This window comes from Muntiacus reevesi, chromosome 6, assembly GCF_963930625.1.
Source record: "Muntiacus reevesi chromosome 6, mMunRee1.1, whole genome shotgun sequence".
Classification (NCBI taxonomy): Eukaryota; Metazoa; Chordata; class Mammalia; order Artiodactyla; family Cervidae; genus Muntiacus; species Muntiacus reevesi.
Window position 1 is genome coordinate 29,605,926 of NC_089254.1, and position 27,425 is coordinate 29,633,350.

The 27,425-nt window shown below is 42.0% G+C and overlaps 1 protein-coding gene across 1 annotated transcript in view; it reads right to left on the bottom strand.

Annotated features, from left to right (window-relative positions):
* Positions 1–27,425, bottom strand: part of TOMM7 (translocase of outer mitochondrial membrane 7) — a 240,656-nt gene that overhangs the window by 26,234 nt on the left and 186,997 nt on the right. The window contains exons 6-7 of the mRNA XM_065938987.1: positions 17,156–17,243; positions 7,307–7,491 (exon numbers count right to left, since the gene is read on the bottom strand). The gene's annotated coding sequence lies outside the window, so the exon portion shown is untranslated. The remainder of the gene's footprint in view (positions 1–7,306; positions 7,492–17,155; positions 17,244–27,425) is intronic.

A 27,425-nucleotide genomic window follows, 5' to 3' on the forward strand; every position in this document is an offset into this window, starting at 1 on the left:
TAGAACAATACCAACTCAGCAACAGGCAACTAAATTTGTCCTCCTCCTATGAACTTTGAAAAGCAGACATAAGAGTTCTCAATCTTAAAATCTGAAAGATGAAAACACTGAAAACCAAACAATGGAATGATGGAGGGGATAATTCTTATAGTTTTGAAAATGTCTCCGTATTTTTCCATTTCATCCAATAATTGAAAAAGCCATCAAAAGAAAATAATTACAGTTTTCACAGAGTCCATCACCTCAGTGACCACTGAATAGCTTCACTCCTTAGTATCTTCATTTTGATTACAACAAATGAATTAAAAGTCTACAGTTGGGACTTTAGTAATATATTTGTCATATGTATGTCTAGCTATGAGTGTGCATATACACATGTATTAATTTGATGATTCATCCTTTAAGAATCAACTTTAAAATATTATTTAGAGTAGGAGTTGTTGAAGAGGGCAGTAGTAAAGTAACAGGGATTTGGTCAGCCTTGTTTCCTACCAAATCTCCATACTGAGAATTATATTCAGTAATTATGTGTTGACTGTATGGAGAAATGAAATGGTACATTTAACAAAAATTGTGTATTTAAATGAAGTGCTAGTGTGTACCAGATTCAAGGAAGGAAATTCAAGCAACCAGGAGAAGGCTTCTGCAGTGATACATGATACACTGGTACTGCCATTCTGGGGTGGTTGCTGATTTCAGAAACAAACCATTGAACTCTCAACTTCTTTTAATCACCGTTAAACCTGTGCACTAGATGCCCTCACCGCACCACCCACCAACTCCCTGAAAATTGGCCTTTCCCAGTCCCTACCCTGCACTCCCATCCTTGCCCCTCACTTCATCCCTCCTTTGAATTCCCATATCCTTTACTCTATACTTCCAGGTGCCCCCAAGTCAAAATAGCCTTGGTGTTTAAATAGTGTCACCCAGTGTTCATACATGGGCCACCAAAGGCCTGACCAAGGATGCCAGCAGTGGACATAGGAGAGGCAGAGTGAGAAGAAACTGGAAGGAATAATCCACAAGACCCGGCATCCAAGTAGCAGAAGCCATGCAGAGAGTGGCTAAAGTGGGCTGTCTGCTCTGTATGAGAAGAGAACAAAGACCGCGGGGTGGTGCTGAGCAGGAGACGGTGTGAGAGGGTGAGGGTGAGTGGGGCTGGGGCGTGCCTCGGTCAGCAGCAACATCAAAGCCTGCACAACTTCACACAGATTAGAGACGGCACAGCTAGTACAAAATGTATGGAACCCATAGTCGGGGGTCAGGTTCTGGCAGGGCTGGGGAGCAGAGATCGCTGAGAAGGAAGTCCCAAATGACAGCTCTGTCGAGGCTGCGGAGGCCACACTTCAGGCCACACTCCCTGGTTCTCACCTCTGAGGGCACCGAACACTTCCTTCCTCTCATTTATTAACGAAGTCCCTGCCCATCTGAAGGTTGAGGGGAGGTCAGTCTCACAAGCCACCTGCTGCTGAGGGAACCATCAGAGCTTTACCGGAGAAAAATGCTCATTAGTCTTCTATATCTCACTTTTTCAAACGAAGAACCCCTTAGTAAGAATTCTCCCCCTGAGAGAAAGTGGGGCTGTGATTGGAAACCTGAAGGCAAGCGTGTTAGGGCCGCTGTGGCAAGAGACTCACAAACTGAGTGACTTGAGCAAAAGGCAACGCTTTTCTCACAGTTCTGTAGGTGAGACGTCCGAAAGCACAGTGGGTTCCTCCTGAGGTCTTGAGGGCTATGAGGGATGGATCTATTCCAGGCCTCTCTCCTTGGCTTACAGGTGCCTGTCTTCATACTCACATGGCCTTCTCCCTGCATCTTTACACAGTTTTCCCTCTGCACGCATCCTTGTGTCCAAACTTCCCCTTTTCATAAGGACACCAGACATACTGGGTTTACACCTACACTAATGGCCTTACTGTAACTGGATTACCACTGTAAAGACCCTGTCTCCACACAAGGTCACATTCTGAACACCTGGGGGTTAGGATATCAATATACGAATTTTGGAGGACACCAATCAACCCAGAGCAGCAAGTCAGAGGGAAGGAGTCAGTGCGAGGGGAAGTTCACTTTGCAGGAGAACTCAGGCTAAGCGTGCAGCCTTGGCAGTCGTCAGCCTGGCCTCAGGGCTTCGGAAATCCCCCGCGTCTGGTTTTCCCAGTTCTCGTAATCTCACCCCCACCAAAAAGACATCTAAGTGCATTCCATGCATTTCTGGTGAGAAGCTAACTCTGCTGCCCTCTGTGCAAAGGGCTAACTAGGTTTTAACTGAAGTGGTTGAAGTGGTTTGGTTAACCGAAGATCTCTGGAGGAATTTCACCTATTCTTTAAGCCTAAACAAATCTGACCCCGGTGTTTAAGACACTGCACAATATTGGACCACCTGAAGCTCCACCTACTCGGGGCAAATTGGGATGGTAATAAAATGGTTGGTGACCTTTTCCATTCTTGTCATTGCAGAGATATTCTACCTCATGTCTCTCCAAACCAGAGCAAGGACTACTGAGGCAAAGTGTTTGCATTCAGGGTAGGTAAACATGGGCTCGGGCACACAGGGCTCAGCCCCTGACAATGTGTCAGGTACCAGACGAGATTCACCCGTGAGCAGAGCAGTTGGCTGGGTGGGAGAGGGAGTTCTAACTTTCCCACAGGCAGGTGGAATTTACAGAGGGCAGACCTGGACACTCAGAGAGTGGGGCTAATCCTGCTGCTTTCACCCACAATTTGTGCTTACTGGTTGTACAAACGTTTTGACTGATGGGCTTCCATGCTTTTTTTGTTGTTGTTTAGTCGCTAAGCCATGTCTGACTCTTTCGCAACACTATGGACTACCAGTTGCTAAAATTTTTTATTACCCCTGGACATGAGCATACAGTTGGAGGGAAACTGGGCAAGAGGTGGAGGTGGAAACCAGCTTATGCTGAAGAAATAGGCTTTATATGGTTAGAATTCAGAGAATTTGCTTGAGCCGTGTTCATGTAGCAGTTCTCAAACATCTTAGTATCAGGACTCTTTTCCACTCTTAAAACTTATGTAGTTTCTATCTGTTAATATTTACCATGTTAGAAGTTAAAATCAAAGAATTTTTTAATTTTTTTGTTCATTCAATATAATAACTAATCCTTTATATGCTAACATAACTTTTCATGAAAACTGTATTTCCTTCTCCAAAATGTATTGAGAAGACTGTCATGTGTTAAATTTTGGGAAATTTATTTAACGTCTGACCTCAGAGAGGACAGTTAGAATCTCACATCTACTTCCACATTTCAACCTGTTAGTTATGCTGTTTTAACAGAAGAATATGAAGAAAATCCAGCTTTACACAGATATGTAGTTGGAAAAACCAGGGTTTTGTGAATCTCCTGAAAAGAACCAGGTGTCCCCAGGGGTTCTCTGGCTTCACTTTGAGAACCACTGAACTAATGATCTTATAATCTTGTTATATCCTGATTGGACCTTCTCTTGTAGCTATACTGTTACAAGAAGATTTAAACTTAAGGGAGACCAGGATGGGGAATTCGTGTAACTCTATGGCTGATTCACATCAATGTATGACAAAACCCCCTGAAAAATAAAAAAAAAAATAATTAAAAAAAAAAAAAACAAAACTTAAGGATTTCAATCCATAGCTGTGTGTGCTCAGTCAGTCAAGTCCAACTTTTTGCGACTCCATGGACTATAGCCCTCCAGGCTCCTCTGTCCATGGAATTTTCCAGCAAGAATACTGGAGTGGATTCCTATTTCCTTCTCCAGGGAATCTACCTGACCAGGGATTGAATTTGTGTCTCTTGTGTCTCCTGCCTTCGCAGGCAGATTCTTTATCACTGTGCCACCTGGGAAACCCTTTAATCCATAATATTTAATTTAAAAAATCTAAAAAATTGTAATTTGTCTGTGTTACATACATACTTATGAAGTCTTATTTCCTTCCATTCCCACATTAGAGGAATCAGCTTTGTGCTAATAGTCACTGTCTTTTACTTTGTTTGCAGTAGGTCAGCTAAAAAATAGATTATAAGCAAATACAATTACCCAATAACTATATTTAATTACCATAGTTTCATTTTAGGCTTCCAATTCTAAGACCAAAACACTCTTAACTATGCACTTATAAATAATATTAAAATATGTATGCATAAGCCATGGGCTTCCCTGGTGGCTCAGAAGGTAAAAAACCTGCCTGCAAAGCAGGAGACCTCGGTTCGATCCCTGAGTTGGGAAGATCCCCTGGAGGAGGGCATGGCAACCCACTCCAGTATTCTTGCCTATTGAATCCCCATGGACAGAGGAGCCTGGTGGGCTACAGTCTATGGGGTCGCAAAGAGTTGGGCATGACTGAGTGACTAAGCACACACACACATGCATAAGCCATAGGCAATAGAAGGTATTTTGTGAATTCTGTTCCATCATCTTTTTTGGTTTGTCTTTCGAGGAACTATGTCATATGAATCATGACCACTGACAATGCAAAGGAAGATAAAGGAAACTGGTTCATTGCCCATCTGTTTCAAGTCCAACCCTGATTAGCACATTATGGCTCTCTACGCTGACCAAGGGGGCTTGATTTTAGCAAGACTCTGAGTGTGGTCACAAGAGACAGACTAGCAAACATCTCAATGAGATGTAGATAGTCTTACCTTAAAAGCAGCCCACACATTGTTTCTGTAAGCCAGTGGTTCGCAGAATGTCATGTGCTATGCAATACGGTTAACAAGAGTGACTGAGAAGAAACCAGTTCACAGATGCCAGAGAGGTTAAAGAAGGCCCAGCCCAAAGTTAAGTCTTGGTACCAACAGTTCCCACCAGAGTCTTAGTTCCTAGGCACAGAAGATGGGAGGAGGAGAAGTATTCCTTCATCATCTTCCAGAAAACCGGGCTGACCTGAGACCCCATGCATTTTAAAGGCCGCCTTCCACCAACCTTGTGTGCCCTGGTTACCAGTGTCATCTCCCCACATCGGCTGCCCTGCTCCTTGGCCTCTGTACCTGAGGTGCCCCTCAGAGCTCTGGTGCCCCACCTGGAAGTCCTAACAAGATCAGTAACCTACGTACAGTCAACCTTCAAGCTTTCAGTGCACATTTCATGAGCCCTGCCTTGTCCCATTCTTTGTGCTCAGCCCCAAGGGAAGATCAGAGTCCTACCATCCTACCTTCCTTGCTGGGCCATTTGCATCTTTAGCAGTAGGTTTAGCTGGTGGTCCTTCAGCAGAGCATCACAAAGAGAAGTGAAAACACTCACGTGCTGTGAGGGAAATGTTGAGGGCTGGGGAAAGGTCATGAGGGCATCTCACACTGTCACCCCCAAAGTTACTTAAAGCTATTCCTGTCAAGAGAAAAGGGTCAAACCCCAGGGAACTCACCTTTGGGTCTCTGATCTGGTGTGAATTCCCTTACTTCCTTTGCTAGAGGAGAAAGTGAAAAAAATTTTTTTTCTAGATTTATTTGAAGAAAAACCAACAGTGCTTCTTTTTAGCTTGGAATGAGGTTTTTTAATGCACAACCTATGATATCTGGCAAACTGCTGATGCAGTCTAGAGGAAAGGCAAGGAGGCCTTAATATGGGGTTGTCAACTTAAAGTCAATCATTGTGTCTGCCACAGTGACAAAACAAAAATGTGCTTTGGTATTTGGTAGGGAAAGGATGCCTTTCTTTCTGCCTCATTGCAAATAGTCAGTAAATTCATGGCAGTATCTGTCAGACAGAACTTTTCTGACACCACTTTCCCCTTCCTTTGTGGTTTGCTTTTTCTTGGTGATCCTGTTCTACCATTTTCCTTCTGGGTTAATGTCTCTCCCAGATGTTATATAGCAATCCTAAGTCAAGTATGATTCTCCACTAAATCATAATAAAGATAGTGTTAATCTGCATCTTGATTGCACCCATCAGTAGATCAATGTCCACAGGTTTCACATGGATGGGTTTTCTATGTTGACGAATTGACTGGAACTCATGAAAGGTTTTATAACCCCAGCTAGATCCTGGGGAAGGTCTCAGGTACCAGTCAAAGACTGAAGAAGATATTTCATTCTCAATTTTATTGTCCCTTTAAAAAGTTTAGGCAGAAAAAAGGAAAACGTAATGTGCTTAATTTTAAAGAAATGTCAAATCAGTTATAATAACTGGATTGCATACCTGGATTAAGCTGTAGAATAGGAATAACGGGACCTTAAGAGATAATGTGGTTTGTTTTATTATAGGGTAAAACACATATACACTCATATTTCATGGAGCAATAGAGGAAATTTTCTCCTGAAAGAGCAAATAGGCTTAGGAAAACCAGACTCATGAATTCATGCACATTCCTGGCTTTATGACCCCCTGGTTTTATTTGGTTAAAGTTAACTTTCCATACTTGGCTACCAAAATAGCTTTCCATATGAGGTTGTTACTGCAAAGTGAGTAGCTTAAGTTTTCCCCTCACACCTCATCGGATGTTAGTCTTTCAGTGTTCTTGCCCTTCCTTTTGCAATGTTCCTAATTCTCATGCTTCCTGTTGAGAAACTGCTGCACACTGAGGATATCCTGCTTGGTCAGCAGGGTTAGCTGTTCTGAGTGGCCATTCTCAGGAGACATGCCTCTACTATGCCTCCACTACAATCATGGTACACCTTGGCACACCTTGTGCCAGAGTTGTTCTCAGGCTTGTTGGATGCAGTTCAGTTTCTCTGAGTAATCATGATCTTGAACAACCGTTGTCAATGTGTGTCCTCTTATAGAATTGCCATGCCATTTCTTGTTCAGAAGCACTGGACATTTTTAGAGGGGGTTCCCTAGTGATTATGTAGTTTTACTTTAGATTCGGTAGAAAAACACATTTTAGGAGTCGAAGATCCCCTCATGAAGCACTATCACATTGAGGAGAAACAATTTTAAGTGGGAAGGTGATTTGAGGAAATGAGGATCCCAGCAGGATTTGTTTCTGGACTGTGACTTCTCATAGTACATAGTCAAGGACTGTTTTGTTAGTGCTGGGAAATCTGAACAGGGAGAAACATGGGCAGCTTTTATGAGGCTCATACGTTGAAGGATATTTCTTTATCTGAGGGGGGATGGTTTGCTCCAAGTTGGGAAAAATTGAAAAAAAGTTTGCAGGACTTAAGTCCTAACTCAATTGCACTCTCGGTTATCTATTACCACCTAACAAACCACCCTAAAATACAGGGGCTTCAAACAAAAACCCAGCTATTATTTGTGATTCTGGGAATTCAGAGCAGGCTCAGTGGGGATTGTTTACCTCTGCTTCAAGAGGTGTTATTTGAGGGGAATCGACTGGGCCTGGAAGATGCAAGATGGCCTCACTCACATGCTCAGAGCACCGGGGCTAAGTGCTGGCGGGGAGACTTCCCTTCTCTTCCAAATGCCTCTCTCTCCATGTGTCTCTCATCATTCAGCAGTCTTGGTGTGGTTACATGGAGGTTGCTGGCTCTCCAAAAGAACTGAAAGTCCTCTGACAGCTCCAAAGTCGCACAGTGTCATGTCTCCCATATTCTATTGATCAAAGTAAATCACAGGGTCAGCCTAAGTTCAAATGAAAAATGGACTCCATTCCCAGGCTGGAAGAGCACCATGACTGCCCAGGAAATGTCGATGGCCATTTGTTTGCTGAAAAGCTGCTGCAGTGACTGACTTCTATCAAACTGCTTCAAATTCCTTCACTTAGCAAATTAACATTAGACAACTGCCTCCATAAAAAGAGTTAATTTATTTTATTGACTGTAAAATGTCACCAATTTTAAGGTGCACATTATTTTATTTATTATTTTAAAAAAAAGGCCATCAAACATATTTATGTCATCACATGACATAAATTGTGATGCATCTCAATTTCAGCAACATTAAAAGGTGGGGAAAATGTGCACATGAGAGTCAATGAAAAACGGTAAATATTTGATATTTAATTCAACAGAATTCTGAGATGAATGGATAAAAAGTCAAGGTTTAAGGGTTCTCAACGAGATAGCACGGGCACAGAAAAAAGAAAGGCAAAAATAGTAATTGATGGTTGTTATTCCAACCATTTTCCTTCTCCCTTCCCTGATTCTCTGTTGGTTTGTTTGTTTGTTTGCAGTTTTTATAAAACTAATTTTTATTGGAGTATGGTTGCTTTGCAATGTTCCATTGATTTCTGCTGTATAGCAAAGTGAATCAACTACACATGCACACATGTCCCCTTTTGGGGGGTTCCTTCCCATTGAGGTGCCACAGAACATCCCGGAGCTATACAGTAGGTTCTCATTGGTTATCTATTTTATGTACAGTATCAATAGTGTATATATGTCGATCTTGATTTCCCAATTCATCGCACCCTCCTCCCTTTCCCCTTTGGGGTCCATATGTTTGATCTCTGCATCTGTGTCTCTATTTCTGCTTTGCAAAGGAGAGCATCTACACTATTTTTCCGGAATCCACATATATGAGTTGGTATGAAAAAAAAAAAAAAACTCATCATTATTTTTGCCTCTGACTCCATTAATTATCAACTTTCACATTTCTCATCCTGACTAAGGCACTCATCCTGGCCATGATCAGATAGAAGAGGGCTGTAAGGAATCGTTATTTACCTCTTACCTCCTCATCAAACCATAGGGAAAGACAACCCATAGGAACCAGGAGAATAATTGACTATTTATAGCTTAAAAAGCAAAGCTACACTCTGTTGGGAAGTTGATGCCTACTTTTGGTTGCTTTGCATCACTCAGCTCAACAAATACACCAAGACCATATAATTTCTTAAATTAATTACTTGAATGGTTTTCACCATTGATTAAGTTCCTATTACTTTCACAATGGCTTCATAGATGCCACACACTGTCATAAAAGCAGTGATCACTGTATTTCCATACAGTGTGCTAGATGCTACAATGGTAAAAGAGAGACACAAAACCTTCCCTCTGATAACTCACAGTCCAAAGAGGGTGGCAGGCAGAGGAAAAGTGAAATAAACATCTTAAATCACAAGAGATACTCTAAGTCCTGTGAGGGAAATAAAGAAGGTGAAGAGGGAAAATAAGAGGACCCTCTTTCATTCAGAAGTGATCAAGGAGGAGCATTCTGAGGAAGGACATTTAGGCAGAGACCTAATAAAAAGGCTGAGCCTAGAAAAAGTCAAGGGAAGGTGCTCTAGAGCAGATGGGAGACACAGTAAGTGCAAGGGTGCTGAGGTGGCAAAGAGCTTGGTACAGTCTTGGTACTGAAAGTAGATTGATATAGTTGGAGTACAAGGAGCAAATTTGTCTAAAGACCATAAAACCCATTCCCAAAAAATGCATGTTCAAATTTCTGCTATGTTCTACACAGGCAAAACAAACAAAAAGTCTTTAAAAAACAAAACGCCAATAAAAAACAACTGGATTTAGAATTTTACAAGCCTATAAACATCTCTGGGAGGAAAAAAATGTGCCCTGAGTTGTTTTGGTTGTTTCCTCCTTAGACTATGATGATACTGTTTCTTGGATTTAGAGGAGTTTATTCATTAAGTCAGTATTTCTTAAATAACAGTAATGAGAAAAATCCATTGAAGGAAAATATTTTAAATTGTCAGTGTTCACTTAAATTATTTTAACTATAATATTTCTTTAAGATGAATAAAGTGTATGTGCCTTTTGCTCACAGCTCTTATACAAATCTAAAACTAAATGAAGTTTACAAATTAAATACAAACTAAGTTACAAAACCAATAAAGTGCAAATTACTGACATTAATTGAGAGTAATGGACAATGTTAACTGCTGCCACTAAACTGCAGATGTTTGGTTACTAGAGTTTCGTATCACTTGTTGCAAACTTGGATCATCATTTGAACTTTTATTGTTATCATACTCATTGTTTATCTTTTTAAAAAATGTTTTCTTTTAATAACAGACCCATTGTCTTGAAAAGTCAATGTGCACACTTCAAAATACAATATTGAAATTTAAAAATATCAATTAATCAAAAAAATCTTTGTTTTTCACTACTACATTCATTTACTTCTATCTAACCACTGCTAATTTGTATATTAAAAGATGAGATTTCACAATAGAGCCACTGACTTCATATGTACTGATTGTCAGCTCCGGGGTCCTTACAGTTACACATCCCAATGATTGGGCCATTCCATTGTCCTACCATCTTTCTCTACAGAATGACTTCAAAAGCTTAGAGTGCATAATGTAATTTGGCTTTACTTGGTATTAACATGACCTTATGTACAGTGGAAATGCCCCTATGAAATTGCATGGAATATTCCAGAAAAATATCTATTTCTGCTTCATTGACTACACTAAAGCTTTTGACTATGGATCACAATGAACTGCGGAAAATTCTTAAAGAGATGGGAGTACCAGACCACCTTACCTGCCTTCTGAGAAACCTGTATGTAGGTCAAGAAGCAACACTTAGAACTGGACATGGAACAACAGACTGATTCAAATTTAGGAAAGGAGTACATCAAGGCTGTATATCATCACCCTGCTTATTTAACTTATATGCAGAGTACACCATGTGAAATGTTGGACTAGATGAAGCTCAAGCTGGAATCAACATTGCTTGGAGAAATATCAACAAGCTCAGATATGCAGATGACAACACGTTATGGCAGAAAGTGAAGAGGAACTAAAGAGCCTCTTGATGAAGTGAAAAAGAAGAGTGAAAAGCTGGCTTAAAACTCAGCATTCAAAAACTAAGATCATGGCATCTTGTCCCATCACTTCATAGCAAATATATGGGGAAAAAAATGGGAACAGTGACAGACTTTACTTTCCTGGGCTCCAGAATCACTGCAGATGGTGAGTGCAGCCATGAAATTAAAAGATGCTTACTCCTTAGAAGAAAATCTATGACACACCTAGACATTGTGTTAAAAAGAGAAATCACTTAAAAAGAGACATCACTTTACTGACAAAGTTCCATATAGTCAAACTTACGGTTTTTCCAATAGTCATGTGTGGATGTGAGAGATGGACCATAAAAAAGGCTGAGCACCAAAGAACTGATGCCTTCAAACTGTGATGCTGGAGAATACTCTTGAGAGTCTCTTGGACAGCAAGGAGATCAAACCAGTCAATCCTAAAGGAAATCAACCCTGATTATTCATCGGAAGGACCAATGTTGAAGCTGAAGCTCCAATACTTTGGCCACCTGATGAGAAGAGTCAACTCATCGGAAAAGACCCTGATGCTGGGAAAGAAGGCAGGAAGAGAAGGGGATGACAAGAGGATGAGATGGTTGGATGGCATTATCAATTAAATGGACATGAGTTTGAGCAAACTCTGGGAGATGGTGAAGAACAGGGAAGCCTGGCAGGCTACAGTCCATGGGGTCACAAAGAGTTGGTCACAACTGAGTGGCAGAACAACAACAATAACTTCAATAAAAGGAGTAGTCTGAGAGTTCCAGAATGTGCTATTACTTTAAGATGACCATAAATATGAAAATCCAGAAATGTTTAAATCCCATAGATTTTATGGACTCAGGAAATATGTCAGATGATTCCAGGTTGAGAAATGGTGCACATGCTAATAATGGGGTTAAATGAAAGAAAAGGTCATCTGAACTGTTTTACAGGAACAATCAACCCAATGTGATTACAGCCAGAGTAACATGCTACAGAGACAGCATGAGACAGTCAGGCAGTGTAGAAACAATGTGAATAAGGAAGTGAAAAAAATGTACTAGCCAATAATAATGATTAATACTTCTTATATGTCTATAGCATCAGGCATTGTATTATGTCATTAATAAATATTAATGATGATTTTTTAAATGCAGTTCTTTTTAGCTACCAGAGGCATATCCAACTGAAATATACAGTTCCAATCAGGTAACAAAAAAAAAAAAAAAGAGGCAGGAAAGTAATTTGTTTCTAACTTAACATATCAGGTCTAAGAATTCTGAAGATCCTGAAGAGAACTCTCCTGCTCAATTTCCAGAGACCCAATTTCTCCCTGGGACTTTCCTGATAGCTCAGCTGGTAAAGAATCTGCCTCTAATGCAGGAGACCTGGGTTTGATCCCTGGGTTGGGAAGATTCCCTGGAGAAGGAAATGGCAACCCACTCCAGTATTCTTACTTGGAGAATCCCATGGACAGAGGAGCCTGGTGGGCTACATCCCATGAGGTCACAAAGAGTTGGACATGACCAAATGACTAACACTTTCACTTTCAATCTCTCCCTGAGTTCCAAACTTGAATATCAGTACACATCTCAAACTCAGAGCATCACTGGTAGATGGCACCCCAAGTTGACTGCCAACAGCTCTTTCCCTCCCTATATATGGATGCTGCTCCTTGCATCAAGAGGTAAAGTCCTACTCCTCCTTTGAATACCAGCTGGCCTTAGAGGCATGCCTGACCAGTAAAACACAGCAAGAAGCTAACAGCTTGACACTTGCAGAGTAGGCCATAAGAAGCCATGCTGGAACTTCTGCCTAGCTCTCTTGGAATGCAACTCCCTGGGATACTCACTCTTGGAACTGAGATGCCCTATTGTATGAAGGTTAAGCAACATATGTTTGCACTGCCATTGACAGCTCTAGCTGAGCTGCCAGCAAATGGCCAGAACTGCCTGCCAGCCACAGGAATGAGCCCCGAATGACTCACTGCAACTGCCAAAGAAAAACAACCAAGAATCACTTAGTTGAGCCTAGTCCACCTTTAAGAAACATGAAAGATAATAATCCATTGTACTTCTAAGTCACTAGGTCTTGGAGTGGTTTGTTATAGAGCAATAGGTGACTATAAGGGGATCCCGAACCAAATCCTTCATTTCCCCTCACAAAACCTGCCCCTCCTTTTTACATCCCATCTCAGGAAACACTTCCTCCTAATTAGGTAAAACATCTTGGAGTGATCCTTGGTCTCTCTTTCTCAAATGTTCCATATCCAATCCATTGGCAAATCCTGTTGACTCAGTCACTAAGTCATATGCCACATTTCTTCATTTACTCTTTCTTCTGCCCCTCCCATCCTTCTCCATGCAGCAATTATCTCTCACCAGATCTTCTGCAGTAGCAGCTGAGCAGGCAGCCAGAGTCCTTTAGGAACAGAAATCACTCCTCTGCTCAAAATTCTCTTGTCACCCTTAGAATAAACCCAAAGTCCTGGCCTTGGCCTAAAACGGACTCCAGGACCTAGTTCTTGCTTCCTTCCAACCTCATATCTCATCACTCTCTCCTCCGCACATGCTTCAGCCAGAGAGGCCCTCTTGCTGTCTCCTGAACACCCTACTGGAAATCACACACACCCCTTGGCTTTTTCCACCCCCTGACACTGCTTTAGTTTTATTCAACCTACCTTTGTTAATGATCTCTTTGCTAACAGTCTATTTTCCCCATTCAAATGGAAATTCCTTAAAGACAAGAATTTTGTCTATTTTGTTCAGTGATATATTTTGATATATCTAAAATATATGTCTAAAATCCACATATAGTAGGGACTCAATAAGTATTTGTTGAATGAATGAATGATCCCTGATTCCTGAAGTAGCAATAAGCAGTGACATGCATCCATCTTCCTGACACATAAGCTAACATTTTCCATACTTCCTTCAGCTCTGAAGATCAAGACACATGATTTTTCCAGGCTGACCTGGGGTGAAAAGGAGCACACTTCATCCCTATGTAGTCCACACTATTTTTTTTTTTTTTTGCCCTCAATACCATCTGGGTATTAAGTTCTCATTGCATGACCACATAGCCTTCTCCCAGTCCTGATTTCCTGAGCTCAAGTTCAGACTGGACTTTGTTGAGGAGTCCATACAAGTACAGATGGCCGATCCTGGTCATTTGTATATTTAATTAATGTTGGTAGATCCCCTACTGTGTCCCAGGCCCTGTACAGAGAGCTGGTTATACACAGACTGGGCTTCACCTATTCAAAGCTGGCATTTTAAGGGATGCTTGAAAGATAAAGTCACTGGGGAATAATGGTCAAATGCCCCAAGAGGTCACCTAGAAGCACAGCTTCAGGTGTGAAATGGAGCTCATAGCTCCCCTGCTTCAGTTCAGACTGCACCCCAGAGGTCCCCTGGATCCTCAAAGGTCATGCAGCCTTCCATCAGCCTGAGATTAGATTGGATTTATACCATAACTGCCCTTTGAAGAAAATAAAGCCTCACAGTTGAATGGTGCTCTGAGGAATGATAACAGCCAGCACTTATTGGTGCTAGTACCATTAAGAGCACAAAATAGCATCCCATTCTTACCTCACAATTAACTTGAAAGGTAGGGACCATCACCCCTATTTATAAGTGAAAAAACTGAAGCTCACAGAGATTCAGTGATTTTTCATGCAGTTCACATAGAGCAATCAGAACCCACATCTACCTCACTCCAAAACTTACGCTTTTTCCTTAACACCACATTGCTGCCTATTAAAAATTACAACAAAATGCCCCAGTGTCAATACTTTCAAAAGTATCGTCTATTATCTCTTTTTGTCATGATGTATCTTTCTGAGTCAGAAAAGTCAAGGGTTGCTATCCCCATTTTACAAGAGAGAAAAGTCAGTCCAATTAGACAAGCATAATGCAAGTCATTTAGGATTACCAGGCAGGACCGTGTATTCAAGTTATTTCCCACATCAGCTGCCCTTGTACCCAACCTACAAAAAGATTTGTTTCTTTGCCTTACAATCTGCTTAAGGCTCCAACTGCCTCTTTTAATAATGTGAATATTCTTAGGAGGGCTTATACCCCAAGGAAATTGTTAGGTATTATCGGGATCTGTCTGAGAGTCAGTTGAAAAGTTACTGCTTCTAATGTAAGGCACCCATGGGGGAGAGTTCTAGGAGCAAACTCCTTCAGAAAACTACTTTGAGTGGGCCCTAATGAGGTACTCCTTGATTGGCAGTGGTTACGTGACTACATTAGCCAGCCAGACCCAGGAACTCTGGCCTTCTGACTCCAGAGCTTTTGTCTATAGGACTCAGCCACCAACTTGAGCTCACTCTAGTCTGAGCTCATCATCCTGGCACTCTTCGGGGACCCACGCAGTGCCTGAGGCTCTACAGCTAACCAGAACAGACCCAGAGAAGTCACAAGAGAGCTCTCAAACTCCATCTGGTACAAAGATTCATGTTCTTTTGAAGCTTGTCCTCTTAGTCTGTAAATGCTTTAAATGCTTGGACTTCGAGGGTATGTTACTGAGATGGACTCATTTGCAGTAAACAGAAGACACATCGACAGAACTTACTTGTGTCTCCCTGCTCGAAGACAGAAGCACCACTTGGGGATGTGCTCCAAACCCCTGGGACAGACACATGGGGCTCCAGGGGCCTTCCTTGGCATTGTCTCTAGATGACATTGGCCGTAGCCAGCACACCCACCAAGTTCCACATAACAAACATGCTTTGCCCACACACCACAAAGGCCCTGGGAAATCCTGTGTCAGAGCCAAACAGCTGTAAACCTTCAGGCCTTTCAAAACATTCCTAAGGCCCAGAAGGACAATGTATTATCTGTATTTACTCAGCAACATGAAGGCAAAACCATACTCATGAATATTTTCAGCAGTTGGGGCTGTCAGAAGAGCAAGACACATGATTAAATATACCCAGGCCAGTTTCCCTGCACTATTAGGCAGGGTTTGTTTTGGCTTTTGTTTTTAAATACTATTAGCTTCAAACAGCAATCATATTGAAGGAAATAATCATTATAATAATAAACATCTTTTCTGCATCATGAATTATTATAGAAGTTTTTCCTGTATTCCTTTTCTCTAGAATTCTGAAATTCCTATGGAACACATTTGTAGCAAGATTTTCAACTGGTGGAATCTTCTATGAAGATTCAGCGATGGGCAGGGGGAGGTTCACCAGCTCACATAAGAAAGTAGGTGCAATTTCCCACAACCATTAAAATCCTCTTTACACTTCTTATTTTGTGTTAATCAACCTCTCTAAACTTCAAACTATCATTTCTTTTTCAAAAAGGATAAGAATCATTTAACTAAAGCATCTTAAGGGCTAATACACAGAGTGCGTGTGTTCAGTCATGTCTGACTCGATGCAATCCCATGGAATATATAGCCCACCAGGCTCCTCTGTCCATGGGATTCTCCAGGCAAGAAAACTGGAGTGGGTTGCCATTTCCTTCTCCAGGGGATCTTCCCGATCCAGGGATCGAACCCAAGTCTCTTGTGTCTCCTGCACTGGCGGGCCGATTCTTTACCACTGTGCCACCTGGGAAGCCCTCTATATTAAATGCACAGTGTGTTAAGTGCTTTATATAAATTATCTCCTTGAATTCTTACAGCAACCCTGTCAGGTAAACACTCATCATGACCACCGCCCTTTTATAGATGAGGACATGAGACACAGCATGTTTTAGTAACTAGCCCAAGGTTACATGGAATTGGAATTCAAACCAAGATCCACCTGACTGCAAAGCCAGCAAGTATAACCACTAGGCTCTTCAGACTTGTTTCAGAGGTTGACACCACAATAGATATAGCATCCAATAGCAAATACAGGTAGCTCCCAATTTTTTTGGTTATTCAATTTATGAATAACACACGTATTTGGACGCTCAGTGGCAGAGCCCCCTCCACCCTTAGTGTTCTTCCTGTTGACACTTTTGCAAATGAAGTCCCCACTCCTTCCCCCAGAAGACTCCCCACCCTCTACTGAATCCCTCATTCCATCACTCTGCTCTCCCTAACCCCAGCACAGAGGTTGTCCTCTAAGGGCTGCTGAGGGAACTGCTGAAGTGCAGGGCATCTCATGGAACCTACTCTCAGGGACCTGTACTGTTACCAGCACTGTGATTTCCTTCCAATAAGGATTCTGCTGTGCTACCCGCAGTTGGCCCTCCAAAGTATGATTTTCCATGGGAAAATAATATGCTACTTTCAAACAACCAAGCCACAAAGGAGCCCTATCTATTCCAACTGCCTGTTTAAGATCCTGTGACAGTGAAAATTCCAATTCAACCTTATCTTTCCAAACCTAACAGTGAAAACCACCAGGATGAAAAAAAAAAGTTTCCTGTTTCACTTTTTACTGTACTTATGTAAATCAATCATTACTGCAGTTTCCCAATGCCAGAAATTATTAGTCATTTCAGTGTTTAATGGCACATTTTGCGAAATCTGGTCCAGTGCAAACCACACAGCATCTGGGTTATCTGTTTTATATTCCCTTCCAGACTTTCACCATTTGAAATGATCTGTTGCTTACTTTTTTGTCCTTTATTTGCAGCATTTTCATTCTTCACGCTTTTCTTCTATTCTTTTCTGCTAATCCTTGAAATGTCAGTCTTAGTCCACTGAAATTAAAAATTAAAAAAAAAGAAAAACAAAATCTGTTGAAATTTCTTTAAAGTTATAAAAGTAATACATGTTATTTATAAAAATTAACTTTTGGGGACTTGTCTGGTGGTCCAGTGGTTAAGACCCCCACACTTGCAATGTAGGGGGCGCAAGTTCAATACTTGGTTGGGTAACTAAGACCCTGCAGGCTGTGTGGCACAGCCAAAAAAAAACAACTTAATAAAATAAAAATTTTAAATGGCTTTATAAAAAGAAAAAGTATGCTAGGGTGAAGATTTAATAAAATTAATAATTTTTTTAAAATAACTTTTTTACCAATAAAAGTCATCTTTTGACCTTCAATCTATAACTTAATTAGAAAAGAAAGATTGTGGCACTTATTACAAAAATCCCTTTCTTACATAAAACATAACCCTTTAAAATAGTAAATACAGCAGTTTGCAAAACTTGAGCACACGTCAGAATTACCTGGAAGGCTTGTAAAATCACAAATTGCTGGACGCCCCCCTTAGAGTTTCTGATTTAATAGGTCTGGGGTGGGGCATTTCTGATAAATTCCCAAGTGATGTTGATGCTGCTGGTGGGAAGACCATACTTAGATAATCACTGATGTAATATTAGAGCTCAAAAAATTAAAAAAAAAAAACCTTGAAAATCATTTCTGCCTTATTAAAGCTCTATTACTTACAATTTACAAAGTCCTACTCTCACTGGCCCGAGAGCTAGAAGAAAGTTTATTGGAAGCAACTGGGATATCTCCTCGACTCTAAGACAAAGCTGAACAATCAGAACAAAGAGCAGATAGATTGAGGGATGTGGTAGGTGGCAGAGGACTTACTCGGTTTGGGTCCCCCTCTCCCTGCCCCTCCGCTCGCAAATTCAAGCTTGGGATTGCTTTGGGTTAATCATCAAGGAAGAGATCTGACTGGCCCCTGGCCAATCAATCTGTTTAATCAGCTCAGGCCACAGGTGCAGAATCTCTTAACCCAAGCATGGCACCATGAGACAGAAGATGTGGTTCTTAGGGAAGAGTGGTGTGAGCTTCACAGAGATGCTACATGGCATAACCTGAAGTCTTGTTTTTCAAAAGAGAGAGCTATGTTTGGAAAAAGTAAAGCCCTTGCCAAGAAGTACACATGTAATAAGTGGCAAAACTGAAACCAATCTTTTTTTTTTTTTTTAATTTGGGGCAGGGGAAGTACTGTATGTGGACCCAAAGCTGGCCTGTGAGTGGAAAGTAGAAATTTGTTTCTTAGCCAGTGGCAGGCTGGAGCTGCTGGCACCTGTTCCAGAGAGAGGAGTGTTAAACATTTGGGATTTTGGCAGGCAGATTAACCGTGATAGCTGGAAATGTGCCAGAGTCAGGGTATGTAATAAAGGTTACAAACCAACCCTCCTTTTTTTCTTCCCAAAGAGCCAGTTTACCAGCACACCCTTGCCAATTTCCCTGAGGGGAACATTTACAGTCAGTGCAGACACCATGTTTCAGATGAGAAACAACCCCAGTTTTCAGTGTTTTTCAACAGTTGCCATTTCCAACCCACCATCAGCAGATTACCTGGGGCTGCCAGCTAGACCCCATTTTGCACATCCAACCCCTCAAACCCACCTCCCGCAATGGCTAGCACTCTCTCTCTCTGGGACTTATGCACAAAATGAGCCCACTGTCTCGACCTTCTGCTGCCCTTGTTTCCAGCTCAGAGTCAGCTCCTTCCTAACTTTTGAACAGTAGAACATCAGTACTATAAGAATAAGACAAGTCTGGGCAAGTGCATGTAAGACCAAGAGCAGTGTCTTTAAGAGACTTGCTCTAAAAAAAGAAGAAGAAGACTGTGAAGGCAGCCAATAAGCAAATACCCCCAGGGATAGTGACTCTGTAATTATTTAAAGAAGGAAACTCTTGTGCAAATTGCCCAAGTCGTCTCATTTCAGGCTTCCGTTGTGTGGCTTGGCGGCCTGCTGCTTCATTCCCATCAGAGGGCAAAGGCTGAAAGAGAAAGAAATCTCCGTGACTGTAAGTGATTCCCAAGCCCTTGGCCTCTGCCACCTGTCACTGAGCCACTGACGCACCTCCCCGGTCACACTGGCAGGGCTCCACCCGACCTCCTGTCCCACATTTCTTAAGAGGCACAAGATGCATTTACTTCACTGGCCACAAAGACAGCACTGGGGGCCGGGGTGGGGAGGTGGAACACTTCCATCTGATAATGCTTCCTGGGCCACAGAGCCTAAAACAACACAAATTGCAGGCTTCCGGAGCAATGAGGGGGGAGCCAGGGCTGCCACAGCTGTGCATTCAGCAAGACTTCCTGGAACGTAATGTCATCATGAGGTTGTCTCCATGGCAGACCTGGAGTTCCGGTTCAGTACTGGCAAAATATGGGGATGGCAAGACAGATGAAGTCCTGGTACTTAATGTCTGTGAAGACAGAAGCATGTTTACACCTTTGAAGGCTCTAGCTCCATCCTCTCCTGTTTTCTTCCTCCTTCTTCCTCTTCATCCTCCTCTCTACTAAAAATCTGCCCCCTGTCCCCATTTTACAGTTGGTAAACTTCCACGGTGGGCTCCCACCAAGCATACTAAACTAGATATCTTGAGAAATGCGAAAATGTGTGTTGAGGTGAGAATTTGGCACATGGATCAAGCCACCTCCCTCTCTAAGATCAACCTGCCTCAATGTACCCATTGTTTCTTCAACAATCCCTGTTGAAGACACTATTCTTGGCTTCCCTGGTGGCTTAGTGGTAAAGAATCTGCCTGCCAATGCAGGAGACATGGGTTTGATCCCTGGTCCAGGAGGATCCCATATGCCACAGAACAGCTAAGCCTGTGCACCACAACCGTTAAGCCTGTGCGCCAGAGCCTGGGAGCCACAACCCCTGAAACCCCTGAGCCCTGGAGCCCCTGCTCTGGAACAAGAGAAACCACTGCGGTGGGAAGCCTGCGCACCACAGCCAGAGAGTTGCCCCTGCTCGCAGCAAATAGAGAAAAGCTTGTGCAGCAGCGAAGACCCAGGACAGCCAAAAATAAAATAAATAATTTTTGTTTTTAAAAGAAGACACGATTCCTAGTGATGGTGGGTATCACATGATCCCTGCTCCAAAGTCTCCTGGGTGAGGCAGATACCTGGAAAACTAAGGAGAACCTGGAGAAATACCTATTGCAAAGTGGTACCTAAAAAGTACCATCCCATCTAGTTTTACTCAATCTCACACACACACACACACACACACACAAGCACTGGATTAGTGTATTATATACGATAATCTTCACACAACCCTAGGAGGTAGCAGGGGAACAAAGTTGTTAGTTTTTTGCTCCAACTGTCCCTCCTGGACTGGGAGCTCCCTTGCGGGAGGGCCCTGGTTATAGACTCAGAGAGTCTTATAGTTGAAGGGACCATAGCAGAAAGACACCAGCCTAGCACCTTCTTCATATAGATGAGGAAAAAGAGGTAGGAAGGCAGAACGGGGTAGTGACAAAAGCAGGGGATTCTACTTGGCCACCTGGCTTGCTGTCCTGGCTCTCAACCGTAAGCCAAACACATTATGATGCATGTGACATCGTTTAAGTCTTGATATCCTCTTCCATAAAGTGGAATCAACACTATTTTCTTTGCCCATCTTCTTGGGCTGTTAAGAATATTAAATGAGATAGTGGATGTGAAAACACCTTGCAAAACTATGACAAATATGATAGCCCTTTGTCCTGATTTCAAGTCTAACTGTATGTTACACAGCGTAAATAGGGTTGTGTGGGGACCTGAGTGCATGTGAGCTCTTTGGATGCAGGGGACAAGTATTATCAGCACTTAGTATGTTGTTGTTGTTTAGTCGCTAAGTCATGGCTGACTCTTTGTGACCCCATGGACTGTAGCCTGACAGGCTCCTCTGTCTATGGGATTTCCCAGGCAAGAATACTGGAGTGGGTTGCTACTTCCTTCTCCAGGGGGATCTTCCCCACCCAGGGATCAAATCCGAGTCTCCTGCTTTGGCAGGCAGATTCTTTACCATTGAGCTACCAGGGAAGCCCATAGCACTTAGTATAGTGTCTGTTAAAATGCTGCTTTAAACATATTTGTTAGACAACAACTGGGTATAAAAATCATAAACATAACTTGCTCAATGGCAGTTCTGAATGTCTCCAGAGCTAATTCAGGGATAACTCATGAACATACCCTCTTCCACCTCTAATTCAGTGCCTATGATAGAGTTACAAGAGGTCAAGATAGTTACCATGTCCCCGTTACACCAGAAAAATCACACGGATTTCCCCCTGTAGCCCAACGGAGAGGGAGAGTGAAGACTTGCTACTCTGAGACCTCATCCTCAAGAGGGCGTTTCTCAATTTTCCTTTTGTAAATTCCATCTCAAGTATGTTGAGGGCTGGCCAAAGACCTTAGGCTGGTGTCCTGTAGGCAGTGCAGCTGGGATGGATTGATAATCATGAGAATGGAGTCACGAGGTCAAGACACAACAGAGCTACTGGAACAGTCTGCTTCATGTGACACATCCAGTGCTGAGCACACAGCCTTGCTCAGTCCAGATGCAAAGCCTGCTGCCAATTCCAGCTGGTACTATGTATGAGACATTCCCTGAAAATGATATGCTCATCTTCATCAGCTACCGGATAATTAATTCAAGGGTGTTTGTGAAGCACCTGCTCTATCCCGTGCTTGAATTACTGATGTAGAAGTTGTTCTTGAAGGTGAGGATTGAAGTCACAAGAGTTTCTTCCTTCAGAGATGGCATGTGAATTGACTGGAGTGTTGGAGGATACTCACAGATGGTAATTTGAGCGAGGAAGAAGAACTAAAAGGGGGAGAGAGAGAAAGTGAGTGAAGGAAAGTGAGGTGGTAACACGGAGAAAGTGACATGTCATGAAAGCAAAAAAAAAAAAAAAAAAAAAATCAGCAACAACAGGGAGAGGGAGAGATGAAGTAAGTGTCATATCCAGTGGGGTCATCAAAAGGAACTATGATGAAAGACCATTAGATGTTGCAATAAAGAGGTCATTAGTAAGATATGTGAGAAAAAGTTTCAGCTGTGTGGTGAGTCAGGCGAAGAAAACTAGGAGAGGCATAGCTGCCCAGGAAGGTGATACTGTGGTGATAGCTCATGCATTCAAGGATATGGACAGAAAATAATTGTGAGAAGAGGTACCAAGGTCAAATGATTATTTTTTCACTTGGGCAAATATTAGCAAACCAGATGACAGGAAGAAAGAGTCAGGAGAGAAGTTGTGAAAATAATTATATACAAACATATATATGTATGTATGTTTGTCTCTGCCCCTGGTTCCTGGCACAAAATTTCTAAAATCCTTGGCATTTCCTAAGTGGTAAGAACACTAGGAACATCCTTTGTTCTACTAATTGGTCTTTGACCCCAGTTTTTGACACAGAGTTCCTCAATCACTTGGAATTTCCTGGGTGCTAGGAATGACTTTTGTTCCTGAGGCAATTCTTGGTGGACTCCTGAGTAGCTTCAGGTTGGGGGCTGGTCATCAGAAAGACCAAGCAGTGAGGAGAAACTTGGAATTTTCCACCCACCCTCTATCCTCCAGGAAGGGGAGAGGGACAGGAGACTGGAGAATTGATCCTGCCTATGTGATGAAGCCTCCAGAACAATCCCAGAATTGTGGGCTTCAGAGAACTTCCTGGTCAGGAAATGCCTGCAGAGTGGTTTGCCCCTTCCTACAAAGCTCGCCCCAGGTATCTCTTCATTTGGCTGTTCACCTGGATCCTTTATTATGTCCTTTATAATAAACTGGTAGACATAAGTGTTCCCCTGAATTTCTTTTTCTTTTCTAGCAAATTACTGAATCCAAGTAGGGGGTAATTAGAAACTTGGTTTATAGCTTGTTGGTCAGATGATAGATAGGTGACCATCTAGGACTTGTGACCGGTGTCTGAAGTGAGGGATCCCTTGTGGAACTGAGATGCTCACAGGTAGATAGCATCAGAACTGAATTATAGGATACCCAACTGAGGCCTCCCGGGTAGCTCAGGTGGTAAAGAATCCTCCTGCAATGCAGGAGACCCTGGTTCAATTCTTGGGTTGGAAAGTTCCCCTGGAGAAGGGTTAGGCTAACCTACTCCAGTATTCTTGGACTTCCCTCGTGGTTCAGCTGGTAAAGAATCCGCCTACAATGCAGGAGATCTCGGCTCGATTCCTGAGTTGGGAAGTTCCCCTGGAGAAGGATTAGGCTAACCCATTCCAATATTCTTGGGTTTCCCTGGTGGCTCAGATGGTAAAGAATCTGCCTGCAATGCAGGAGACCTGGGTTTGATCCCTGGGTTGGGAAGATCCCCTGGAGGGGGGCATGGCAACCCACTCCAGTATTCTTGCCTGGAGAATCCCCATGGACAGAGGAGCCTGGTGGGCTCAGCCTATGGGGCTGCAAAGAGTCAGACACAACTGAGCAACTACGCACAGCACAGCACAACTGGTATTGCAGAGAATTGTTTGCTGTGTAGAAAATCCCCACTTCTGGTGTCAGAAGTATTGCAAGTGTGTGAGTAAAGGAACACAGGAGTGGTTTTCCTAGAAAGAGGGGAAGGTTCCAAAAGAGAGAATGATTGGGGTGTTGGAGTTTATAGGAAAAGGTGGGATTTACATGAATGAGGTCAGGAAGCTCTTCCTCCTAGCCCACAGAAATGAAATGCAGGTGAAGATAAAGGGCAGTGAAGTTATGCTATCAGAAGTCAAGTTCTCTGAAGACCACAGAAGTGAAGTGAAGTGAAGTCACTCAGTCATGTCTGACTCTTTGCGACCCTGTGGACTGTAGCCTACCAGGCTCCTCCATCCACGGGGTTTTCCAGGCAAGAGTACTGGAGTGGGTTGCCATTACCTTCTCCAGGCGATCTTCCTGACCCAGGGATCAAACCCGCATTGTAGGCAGATCCTTTACCGTCTGAGCCACCAGGGAAGTCCACAGAAAAACCTGCTAATCAAGCAATGCCAAGGAAAACATATTTACAGGGTCTAGGGGGTCTGGGTTCAAGTGGTTTAAGGTAGTTCTAGGGGGGAATCTGATTGAGACTGGGCAAAATTCATGACATGATAGTTTAGTACTGGTGGATGCAGCAAGGTGAAGGTCAAGTCTTGGGTAAGTACACAGCTGTTTGACAAGTGAACTGTTTGTCCAGGTAAATAGTCTCTTGTTCTGAGAAGAGAGCTCTTTGACTAGATGAACAAACTATTTTGCTCAGACAAAAACAAATAGCAAAGTTATTATTCTTTCTTCCCTGACAAGAATTTCCTGGAAAGAATAGCTGTCATGTTAACAGAGACGGCTGTAAATTGTCAATGCAAGTGGTCTTGCTGCTCAATACCGAGGGCTTCTTTAAGAGAGAGCACAGACTAGAAACACTGTACCATTGGTTCCAAACTTTGCTGGACATTGAAATCTTCTGAAGATCTTCAAAAAAATATTTATGCCTGGTTTCCACTCCCCCAAACACTGATTTAGTTGGTATGGGTTGCACCTGGGCACTGTGACTTCTTTTTAAATTTTTTATTGAAGTATAGTTGATTTATAATGTTGTGCCAATCTCTGCTATACAACAAAGTGACACAGTTATACACATATACACATTCTTTTTTTTTTTCATATTCTTTTCCATTATGGTTTAGCACAGGATATTGAATATAGTTCCCTGTGCTATAGAGTAGGATCTTGTTTATCCATCCTATATATAATAGCTAACCTGCTAATCCCACACTCCTACTCTTTCCTTCCCCCACCGCTTTTCCCCTTGGCAACCACAAGTCTGTTCTCTATGTCTGAGTCTATTTCTGTTTTGTAGATATGCTCATATGTGCCATATTTTAGATTCCACATATAAGTGATATCATATGGTATTTGTCTTTCTGACTTACTTCACTTAGTATGGTAATCTCCAGTTGCATCCATGTTGTTGCAAATGGCATTATTTCATCTTTTTTTGTGGCTGAGAAGTATTCTATTGTATAAATGTACCACGTCTTTTTTAACTATTCATCTGTCAATGAACATTTAGATTGTTTCCATGTCTTGAATATTGTGAATAGAGCTGCTGTGAACATAGGGGTGTATGTATCATTTTGAATTAGAGTTTTGTCCAGATATATGCACAGGAGTGGGATTGCTAGATCATATGGTAATTCTGTTTTCAGTTTTCTGAGGAACCTCCACACTGTTTTCCATAGTGGCTACACTAACTTACATTCCCACCAGCAGTGTAGGAGGGTTCCCCTTTCTCCACACCTTCTCCAGCATTTGTTACTTAAACATGGCCATTCTGACTGGTGTGAGGTGGTACCTCACTGTAGTTTTGATTTGCATTTCTCTAATAATTAGTGATGCCAAACATCTTTTCACGAGCGCACCAGGACTTCTAAATGCCCACCAAGTGATTCTAAAACACAGCATTTGGGAACCACTTCTCTAGATTTAAACGAAAAAGTAGCAATGAAATAACCATTTGGGCAATGCCCTGGAGATGTAAGAAAAGACTAAAAGATCAATAAACCACAATCAATGTATTATCAAGCTTTCATTCAGATTGTATAATTGAGCTGTGGGATTTCTGTCAAATAGGTGAAAAAAACTTCTTGGAGTAGTTTTAATTCATGTCTCTTTGAGAACGAGCATATCTTCATATATTTGAAAGTCATTTGTAGCTCCTTTTCTGTCAACCATCTGTTCATATCGTTTCAAGTACTTCATTTCAAATATCAATTTTCTTATAGGTAAATCCTTTTTCTTCTTGTAAAAATGTAAATCATTTTATTGCTATTTTTTACTATAGAAATGATTATAATTTTGTTCTCATGATATAAAAATTTTAAAAATACAAAGGAAAAAAGTATTACTCAATCTCATTCCCAAGAATACTTACTGTTTTTTACATTTGGTTGTTTATTTTTTCAGGCCATTTTCCAGACATTTGTATACAGACATGTTTTTGAAAAAACATGATTTATTCAACAAATATTTATTCTGTATGAGTATTACAAGGGTCAGACTACATATACCATTTTGCAACATGCTTTTTTCACCTAAAGATGGATCATGGAAATTTTGTTCATAGCCTGTAAGTGCAGGCTGAATCAACTAAGTACAGAATATAACTCAACAAGCAGTAATGCAGTTTCTCTCATCTTCTCTGGGCCACGGTGCCTGCCTGTCTTCATAGAGGCGCCAACTGAACTGGTGACATGGATGGACAGAGCAGTGTTACCAAGCTGGATGGACCTATCTCTTTGTTTAGCTAGAGTGATAGAGTCATTTGTTCAACAACTATTTATTGAGGACCTACCTATCAGCTGGGAATTTATTCTAGCTGCTGGGAATGAAACAGGAAAAAGGCTGGACAAATTCCCGGACTTCATGCAGCTCAGTGAAGGAGACAGATAACAGGCAAGAGAATCTCAGAATGGGGTGTGTGGTATGAAGAAAATAAAACCAAATGATATGGGACTTCCCTGTTGTCGAGTGGCCAAGACCCCACACTCCCAATGCAGGAGAGCCCTGGGTTTGATCCCCGGTCAGGAAACTAGATCCCACATGCAGTAACTAAGACCTGATGCAGTCAAATAAATAAATAAATACCAAATGATGTGACAGGGATTGATGGAGCGTGTGCTTTAGATTGAGAGGACAGTGAAGGTCCACTAAAGAGTAGAACATGAGTCAAGCTCTGACTGAAAGAAGGAGCCAGCCAGGTAACAGTCTAAGGAAGAGAATTCCAGGCAAAGGATATGGCAGATTCAGTGGGCTTGACTGGATGTAAGAACAGGAAGAGGGCCAGCTCGATGAGCAGAGTGAGCAGGGCTGAGGCCAGAGGCATAGATAATGTCAGTCTAGAAAAACCTTGGCAAAGAGTTTTGGCCTTTATTTAGAAAACAGTGGAACATCATTGGTGGATTGGTACGATCTGATTTATGTTTTCATTTTTTTCTTTTGGAGAGCCTTCTGAGAATTTTATTAAAAAATTCCTGGAATAGAATGTTATTGGTTTCCATCTCCACCTTATACAAATCTGCAGGATAGGAAAACTCAGACATTAGAAATATAAATTTCCCTTTGATGATCATACATGTGATGCTTCATCGTGAATCTCTTTCCTGAACATTATCTCATTTAAACTTTATAAAGCCCAAGGAGAAAGGTAACACTACGCCCACTTTAA